The 9,687-nt window shown below is 33.7% G+C and overlaps 1 pseudogene; it reads left to right on the top strand.

The window, feature by feature from the left end:
• Positions 1–8,136: 8,136 nt before the first annotated feature.
• On the top strand, positions 8,137–9,474 carry LOC100608479 (speckle-type POZ protein-like; annotated as a pseudogene).
• The last annotated feature ends 213 nt before the right edge of the window (positions 9,475–9,687 follow it).

Genomic DNA, 9,687 nt, shown 5'->3' with positions numbered 1-9,687 from the left:
CATTCCCGAAAACTAAAGTGAAAGAAATGTTAACTGCCTGTTTTTCTGTAACCAGTGGGCCTTATCTATACTCCTAATTCCAGTTCCTTGTAAACATCCTTTGTAAAGTCCCATAAGATCCTGTCTCCTTTGCCATACAGCTGCAAGGTCATAAAGTAGATAAAACCGAAGTTGCAATTCTGGTTTTCCTCAAGATCTAAGACATGTTACAAAGAGTTAATTGTCTTTGTTTCTCATCTGGTAACATCTACCTGCTGCACATATTTCCCACCTTAAAGAGTTTAAAAGGCAATCGTATAATCCAACTCTGGCTACCCTTTCGGGACCCCTTCCACACTCTGGAAGCTTTGTACTCTTGCTCTGCTCAATAAAACCTACTGCTCATTCTCGGTCCGGGTCTCTATCACTTGCCGTGGTCAGCCGCCACACCAGTTTTTGATGTGGCTAGGCAAGAACCTTAGGCATTACAATGTGATGCCCTCAGATTTGTTCTTTTTTTCTTAGTCTTGCTTTGGCTATGCGAGGTTCAAAGCTGAGAATCAAATAACAACTCATCCATTTTCACAATAGCTGCAAAAAAAAAAATACTTAGAAATATAACTAACCAAGAATGTGAAAGGTCTCTACAAAGAAAAATACAAAACTTTGAGATGACAGAAACAAATGGAAATACAGCCCATGCTCATGGATGGGTAGAATCAATTTTGTGAAAATGAGCATATTGCCAAAAGAAATCTATAAATCCAATTCAATTCTCATTAAAATATCATCATCATTCTTAGCAGAACGAGAAAAAACAATCCTAAGTTTCATATGGGTTTTATTATCATTTTTGACCTTTAATAACAATTGTAAGTCCTTAATTTTAGGTTGTGATAATATAGAAATTGCACTTTAAAGGGACTTAGTGAATTTTCAATCTTGCTCAACATACATGTACATATACATGTCCATTTCTTTTAAAACAAGACACAGCATCAATTAACTAGCTAATGGATATGTTGTGAAATTCAATGTGTATTTTGAAGACAGCTTGAAATAATTATTATTATTCTACATAACTATACTTTAAATAAACATTTTTTTTATTTTCCACAAAGCCTTTTGATTCATCCCTCCTATAAATATAATATGGACATATAAATTTTTAGCATGTTAAAAAATATATACAAAGCATTAAAAAGTTTATAAATTTTGTGGAAAATAGCTAAATCAAGTCATAAATCTCCTTTAATCTACACATCAGGGAAGCACTTTATGATCAAACTAGTCCAGATTGACAGAAATCTACTTGTCTTTGTCACTAAAAGCTCTTACCATTAACCAATTCTCACAAAAAGTATTCTCCAGGGTAAGGTTTGATTAAAAACAAATATATATGTATATTTAAAATTTTATACACATAGATAAATCATGTAATATATAGACACATACACACTAAAACATTGACAAGATAGAGAAATTATAGAAAATTTCATACAATTCATCCAGGAATTAATACAGATATAAAGAAAAACAGAACTTTTATAGTGTCAAAGATTAATAATGTTGTCTTATCATGCTTATAAACCTGAATTAATTCACATAAAACCTATCCTATAACACACATAACAAAAGATTGGTATCCATTGTTCAGTGAGAACTACAAATCACCAACCAAAACAGACAATCTAATAAAAAATTGATGAAAATCTGAAGAAGTAATTCAAAGTAAAAATGGCCAATAAGATATAAAAGACTAAAAAGCTACTGATGCTCAGAAAAATAGAATTAATACCAACAAATTAATGCCATAGAGAAGATTTGCACCCCATAAAAACCTGAGAAATCTATTTTTGAGGGAGAATAATTTGAAATAACACTCTTAAATAAAATGTAAATATGCCATTTGAAACTGAAGTTTTACATATAGAAATCTGTCATGCAGAAATCCTTGCATATAAGCACATGAATGAACCAAATTTCTCCAGCACTTAAATGGCTTTCAGTCAATGAACACGTGTCCCTCCAACAAATGTTTGAATGTAGCCATTGCAGAGAACAGGCTGATTATCACATTACTAAACAGAAAAAGTAGTTTCCAGAAAAACAAATAAGTATTTTTTTGTAATGAAATAAAATATATGTAAGCTAGTACAAAGAAAGAATCTCGAAAAATACATGTAATTCGAAGGATGAGAATTTAAATTTTTATTCTATACAAATCTGCAATGTTTAACTTTACACAACATTTTCATGTATTACTTATGAGATTTAAAATTTAATTTGTGGAATAAACACATTAATTCAAGACAGGAAGTTCCAAAATGTAATATCATATTATTAATTCGCTAGTGTCATTCAAAAACTTGATAATGTTTCTCATATATCAGCTCTTTTATCCACTTGTAGCTTGTTTTTAGGACATTTATTCTATTTTTAAAAATGTATGAATAAATACGATACAATGTTTAAAAATTGCAATAATTGTAGAAATCTAAATTCATGTAATTTTAATATTTTTTCTTTAACTATTTTTAATATTTTATGAATCATACAATAGTTTAATAACTTCTGCCTTCTCAGGAAGATTTTATTTGTTGTTATTTTGAGACATGACTATAAATCCATTGACAATTTTCCTATCAAGTAATATCCCCTCCCTTTGAAGTTTGGCAAACTTTGTAGCTGTCTCAACACAAAGAATATAATGGAAATAATGCAGCTAAACATTCAAAGCTCTGGTGGAAACACAGCATGTTCTCTCTCTGTTTCTCTTTCTCTCTTTCTGTTTCTTCTTTTCATGTCTTTTTTTCTCTCACTATTGCTCAACAACTCAATCTGTAGTCCCCATAACAAATGACAATTTTGTAGAGACATAAATATATGCCTAAGAAATCCTGGTAGCCCACTAGCACTCTGATCCTTTCAACATGAATCACTAAGTATGTAAGTGAATGATCTTCAGATAATTATAGACCCAGGCACCATAGAAAAGTAGCTACCTAAGAAACTCTGTGGAAGGAACACACAACTGAGCCCACCTAACACAGAGACTCTGAGAGGTGACAATAAAATGATTACAGTTGTTTTAAGGCCCCACATTTGGAAACTATTTGTTATGCAGTGACACATACCTGGAATAACTATTCCACATATTTTAAATTATAAATTTATAATAAAATTACAATTAATATATATCTACATGAGTGGGAAACTGTGATACTACAATTTGAAAATATCTGCACCCAGAGGAAGAGAGTCAACATAACATGGTGGTTAAGAGCTCGCACTCTGGATCCAGATGGGCTTGATTCAAGTCTTAGAAACCATTATATGATGACGTGGGGTTCAACAAGTTACGGAGACTTCATTTGCCTCAGCTCCCTCACCAATGAAATGGCAATAGTTGTCATCGCATTATCAATATCATGGGGTTGCTGAAAGAATGAAGTCATTAATATTGCAAAGCACTAACAATTGTGTGTACAACAAAATAAAATTTGCAATACTCTGATTAGACAAATAAAAAAATTCCACAATAATTTTAGTGTTCATATAATTGCATAATATATTATAGTTTCAAAACATGCTATGTTTCTAATGTAAATGATTAAAATGACAGCATTTACTATTTCAAGCATATGGGAATTAAATTTGTAGCATAAACCAAGGGCTGACAAACTATGGTCTCTTGGTCAAATCTGGTCAGCCATTTGTTTATTTAAAGAATAATTGATATAGGAATTTTACACCACAAAATTATACAATTAAACCAGTTAATGTGCATTATTCATTGGCGTTTAACACATTTGCCAGTACCACTACTATCTAGATCAAAAGTAATTTTTTCACTTCAAAAGGGAGCTTTATACCCATTAGACAGTCATGTCACATTCTCCCATTCTCCATGCCTTGCAACCTGGCATTATGTGTTGGCATCATTCTATAGCCTATTGGGTAATACTTTTTAAAAAATCCAAATAGGTATATAACTTCAACAAAGTGTTTTATTTTTTCTTACTTCTAACATGTCCTATTTGTTTCTAAATAGTAATTCTATGATGTATAAAATTAAAATTTTATTTCTAATTGCTCTGTTATTAAACATATTCAGAGGTATTGTGATTTATATTGTTATGAATTCTTTCCAATTTTATATTGAAGTCGTTTTCTTGAGAATGGCCATAAACCAACATCCTGGAAAGCTCTGATGGAGGTGAGGAAATGAGTTTCAGATGTATGAGTCAGGTAAAATATATTGAAATGAGAAAAGAAGAACAAAATGCATAAAATAAGAGAAATGTATTACTCATAGTTCCTAAGTGACGTTAGGGATGATGATAAGAAACTGACAGAAAGTCCGGAGGTGGCAGAGAGCTCAATCAGCTGCCTAGAAGTGCGAGGGGGAACCCTTGTGGGAAGGCTTTTATTAAGGACCTTGGGTATTATTTCCTAGGCTTCTCTGCAGGAGTTGAGGAATGGCTAGCTTAAGGGAACACACATGAAGGGGAAAATTATTATATGACTCTGGTATTGATCAATAGGTTATATCATGGTCATCACCTCTGTGATATATTGCATTTCTGGGTCATTAGGGTGAGAAACAAGTAGACTCTATCTCAAACAACTACACGAGGAAGGGAAGTTATAACAAAGCCAAAAGTGACAAGCTATGACTAGGTCTTAAACAACTCATGTTAAGCCTAAAAACGAATGCTGAGGCAGAACAAACTTATGACATGAAGGTAGACAGACATTTTAGAAGAAAACATGTCCTAGCCAATTCGAGATCGGTAGCATAAAATGAATCAACTCCAAAATGTAACAAGAATAAATAGTGAGAATTGTTTTTAGAGACAACTATTTAATGATATTAGGAGAAGTTGACTGCAGTGGCATGCACCTATATTCCCAGCTACTCAGGAGGCTGAGGAAGGAGGATTACTTGAGCCCAGGAGTTCAAGGCCAGCCTGGGAAAAATTGTGAAACCACATCTCCTCACCATTTTCCAGTTTAGGAAAAAAAAAAAATAGTGCAACTCACAGCCAGCACTCATCTAATTTTACATAAATACACTCTTTGAGGCTGAAACAAATCTGACTCATTTTCAGTGTGAACATACATTATAAAAACTCTTCTTGGAGTTATTTCTAAACAGAGATAACATCAGAATCATCTGAATCATCTATTTTAGAAAAACTGAATTTATCAAATTAATCTTCAGCCAACAACTTCTCGAGAACAACGTTAACATCCTGCTATATTTTCCAGGATTTGACATCTTCAAAGATCAAAAATGTCTATATTTTGTAAATGGAAATAGCACTAATACAATAGAATGCTAAATATTGAATGTGTTTTTTTTGTTTCCAAAGTTGGTATGCTAAATCAATGAAAAAATAATAACAAAAGCTAGATATTTTGTGACAAAATTATCTCGAGGTAAATGCTGCATCTGCAAGTACTGCCAGCAAGTATTATCTGGGCAAACAGAGAAAGGGTTTAAAAAATAAAATTAATTAACAAATTTAACAATATACTGGGAATTGCCCTCAAAACAAGCAGCAAATAAACATTTATTAAGGAACACACTAAGGGTTGTTTAAAACAGCAAGAGCTTGTGGCATTAAACAATGACTTGTTTGTTAGCCTACCCTCCCTCAGTGCGACAGAAATTTTACTGCAAGCTGGCGGAGACAAGACCACTGGACTAACCCTCTGTGAAACTACTACAAGAGGGCTATATTATCTTTTTGGGAGGGAATAAGCTTCTTAAATTTTTCACACACAGACACCTCACCTATGTGTTACAGAGGCTAAATTTCTGGCAAGAGAGGCGAAAAAAGTTTCACTTCTTTCATTTAGCCGTTGTCAAAACACAGTTTTACTCAGACACAGCGTACTAAGAACGAGTACCAAATAGTCATTACCATAGTTCTTTTATAGGATGGAGGTTCCATGAGAGAAGAAGCAAATTAAGACTATAGGCTAGCACCTTACTCTTAGTGGCACAAACAGAAGTGTGCCCCTGCAAGTGCCCCTAGCTCTGGAGCAAAGGTTGATGATACCTTTTTCCCAAGGAAAGAGGCAGACCATTAAACAAAGAGTTCTAAAGCTTTCATGAGAGTAACTCACTTTATATGAAAGAATGTGAAGGAAATTCAAGCCTGAGCATGTTGTCAAAATATGAAGGGTTTTTTGGTAACAGTTAAAGAAGTTGGTAATTTCATGAGTAATGCAAATGAGACCATAAGAAAGCTAATTAATCAGAAAAAAAGATAAAGATAGAAAAAGAACAGTGTTTCCTGTGTTCATATCACCCTGAAATGCCTCAGAATCTATCATGGCAAAAGTGCCTAAATGCTATTAGATCAGACTATGAAGTATTTTATGCCCTAAGGGCAACACCAAAAGAAAAAGATCAATCAGCTAATAATTTGTGAAGATTAAGAGGTAGACTGAGCATGTAAAACAAACAAACAAACAAAAAAACAGAAAAGAGTCAAAGAGTGTTCCTATTAAAACCACTGTTATTCAAGGGTTTGTGAAAATGACCAAGGGTGCACTTTCTGAGTAGAAACACCAAGGAAATAACACTGCAAGGTAAAGAGACTTCATTAAAATAATCCATCCTCACCAAACAAGTTAACAATTAGAATTAAAAGAAGATGGGGGTATAATTTCCAGAGTAACTATAATATATTATCTAAAATATTGAGGGTTTAACAAATTTTAACAGGTGTATAAAGAAATAGGAAAATGGGACCGCTATATGGGGAAAATAAGTAATAAAATATGCCTGTGAAAGGGATGAGTTGAGTTGGATGCAGAGGCTCACACCTGTAATTCCAGCACTTGGGGAGGTCGAGTTGGGAGGATGGCCTGAAGTCAGGAGTTCAAGACCAGCTTGGCCAACATGGTGAAACCTCGTCTACTAAAAATACAAAATTATCCAGGCCTGGTGGTGCATGACTATAATCCCAGCTACTTGGCATGCTGGGACAGGAGAATTGCTTGAACCCTGGAGGTGGAGATTGCAGTGAGTCAAGATCATACCACAGCACTCCAGCCTGGGCAATAGAGTGAGACTCTGTCAAAAAAAAAAAAAAAAAAAAAAGATGAGTTGTAGATTTAGTAGGCAAAACTTTAAATTACACATTATAAATATACTCAAAGACCTAAAGGAAATCACATATAAAGCTGAAAATTAAGGTATAATGACAATGTCACATTCAATCGAGAATATATAGAAATAAATAGAAGTTATATATTTTTCAAAGAACCAAGTGAACATACTGAAATGAAAATATAATAACAGAAATAGACAATGCACAAGCAGGATTCTGTTTCATATTTGAGGAAGAAAAATAAGGGCCAAAAAATGCTGAGGAGAGATCAATAGAGATTATATAATCCAAAGAACAGGGAAACAAAGAATGAAGAGAAATAAACAGAGCCTTATAGACTTTTGGGACACACTTAAGCACACTAACATATGCAAAGTAGGAGTACCACATGAAGAAGAGAAAGATTCACTGGAAAATATTCAAAAATAATGCCCCAAAACATCCCATAAACTATCTTAAAAACACTAATTTACAAATTTCAGAGGTTCTATAAATCCTTAGTTTAGGGTAAACACAAAAAGATCCAAACAGAGACGCAATAATGATAGGTTGAAAACTAAAGGAAGAAAATTATAAGGCACAAAAACAAAAACAAGTAATCACATATAAGGGAACTCAGGTAACATTAATAGCTGACTACTCATCAGAAAAAATGCTGCCCCTAAGGCAGTGGTATGCCATATTCAAAGTACTGAAAGAAAAAACTGCCAACCAAAATTTCTTTATACTACAAAATCATCTTTAAAAATTAATGGTGAAATAAATACATTTCTAAACAAACAAAAACAGAAAGTTATTGCTAACTAATCTGTCTCACAATAAATTCTAAAGAAAGTTTTCCAGGCTAAAAGTAAATAAACACAGAAAGCAGTGCAAATCCACATAATAAAAAAGTACACCTGAATAATTATGTAATTTTAACAGATAATATAAATTCATATTTATTCAACTTTCTTAATAAATTTAAGAAGCAAGTGTGTAAAGCATATACACATATTTGTAATGCTGAACATTTAACTTATACATATGTAATATATTTGTCAATAACAGCAGTAAGGAGGTATGTGGATGCAAAACTCTATTGCAGTAAGGAATGAAACCAAGAGGAGAGAGAGATAGGGAAGGATAGAGGGCAGGGGAGGAGGAATGTGGGTCGGTGAAGGTGCCTCCACAGGGACTTGCCGCCATTAACCCTGCTGCCTCCAGCACAGCCTCAGCTTCTCACAGCTGATGCAGCCAGGGCAAGTCCAGGCATTGAGAATACATGAGGGTGGCCCTTCTGAACCATGCTCCTGGGGAAAATCAAACACTAATGCTCTGAGATATCTAAGGTAAGGTACTCAACTCTGTAGGGTATTACATAAATCCTAAAAGAATGCAATAAACTGGTAATGTCTCAGGAACCTGCCCCACCTCTACCTAGAGATAAGTCTTTTTGTCCCATAGTAGAAAGCTAGTGTTATACAAAGATCAAAATAGTAAAATGTTGAACACATAGACAATTAATAACTTCAGTTTTTGTCAAGAGGAAATGGGTGAGGTGTTAAAAAGTTCCAAATTTTCACCTGGCCCAAATGACAAAATGAAATGGTGCCTGAGGGTAAACCCAAAAGCATTAGATAATGAAAGTAAAGACTACTTGGTCCTTATATTTGCTTTTAGTCAGATGCCCCAAAAGTGAAGTGTGAGCAAAATTCAAATGTTCCCTTCTGAATGCTAAAAGGGAAGAAACAAAAGCAATGGAAAGCCAAAGAGCATATCAATTTGTGCAAGGGAAGGGCTGGGATTTTTAAAAATTCATTAGAAGAGACCTTTTGCTTGACAAAGCTAATAGTCTTTGACCAGATGACAAGCTTACATTATTTTACGAGATGAGTGTGATCCAAGATTCAGTAAACAAATCAGGACATACTAATACAAATACTTTGAAGATGCCTGAGGGTCGACTAGGAGAAGACTGAGGTAATCTCTGGGAAAACACAAGATTTATAGACTGCAGTTTTTTAGTGAGAGGACAAGAATTTAAAGCTCATAAATCTGCTTGTACCTGAATCCCTAGTTTTTAATGCCATGTTTGAACATGAAATGGAAGAAAGCATAAAGAATTGAGTGGAAATAAATGATTTAGACCCTGATGTTTTTAAAGAAATGGTGAGATTCCTTAACACAGTGAAAGGATTAAACCTTGACAAAATGGCTGACAGCTTGTTGGCAGGTGCAGACAAACATGCACTGGGAACAGCTGAAGGTCTTGTGTGAGGAAGCTTTGTGTAGTAATCCCTCAGTAGAAAATGCTGCTGATACGCTTGTCCTTAAAAACATAGACATAATTTGCTATTTTAATATGTCAGAATTAAATTTATGATAATTTAATTAACTGAGGGCTGACAAATCAATTGGATCCTCTGGGCAAAATTTGGTCAGCCACATGTTTACATGATATTTTTTAATATTTTAGGTAAAATTACAGAAAATATCATGTACTATTTTAACGATTTAAAAGTGAGCAATTCAGTGGCATTGACAATATTGTGTAATTATCTCTTCTATCTAGATCCAAAATTGTCACTAACCTAAA

The sequence above is a fragment of the Pan troglodytes genome, chromosome 3 (genome assembly GCF_028858775.2).
Source record: "Pan troglodytes isolate AG18354 chromosome 3, NHGRI_mPanTro3-v2.0_pri, whole genome shotgun sequence".
NCBI lineage: Eukaryota > Metazoa > Chordata > Mammalia > Primates > Hominidae > Pan > Pan troglodytes.
Note: the sequence above shows the minus strand (reverse complement) of the source record. Positions and strands in the feature narration are given on the sequence as shown.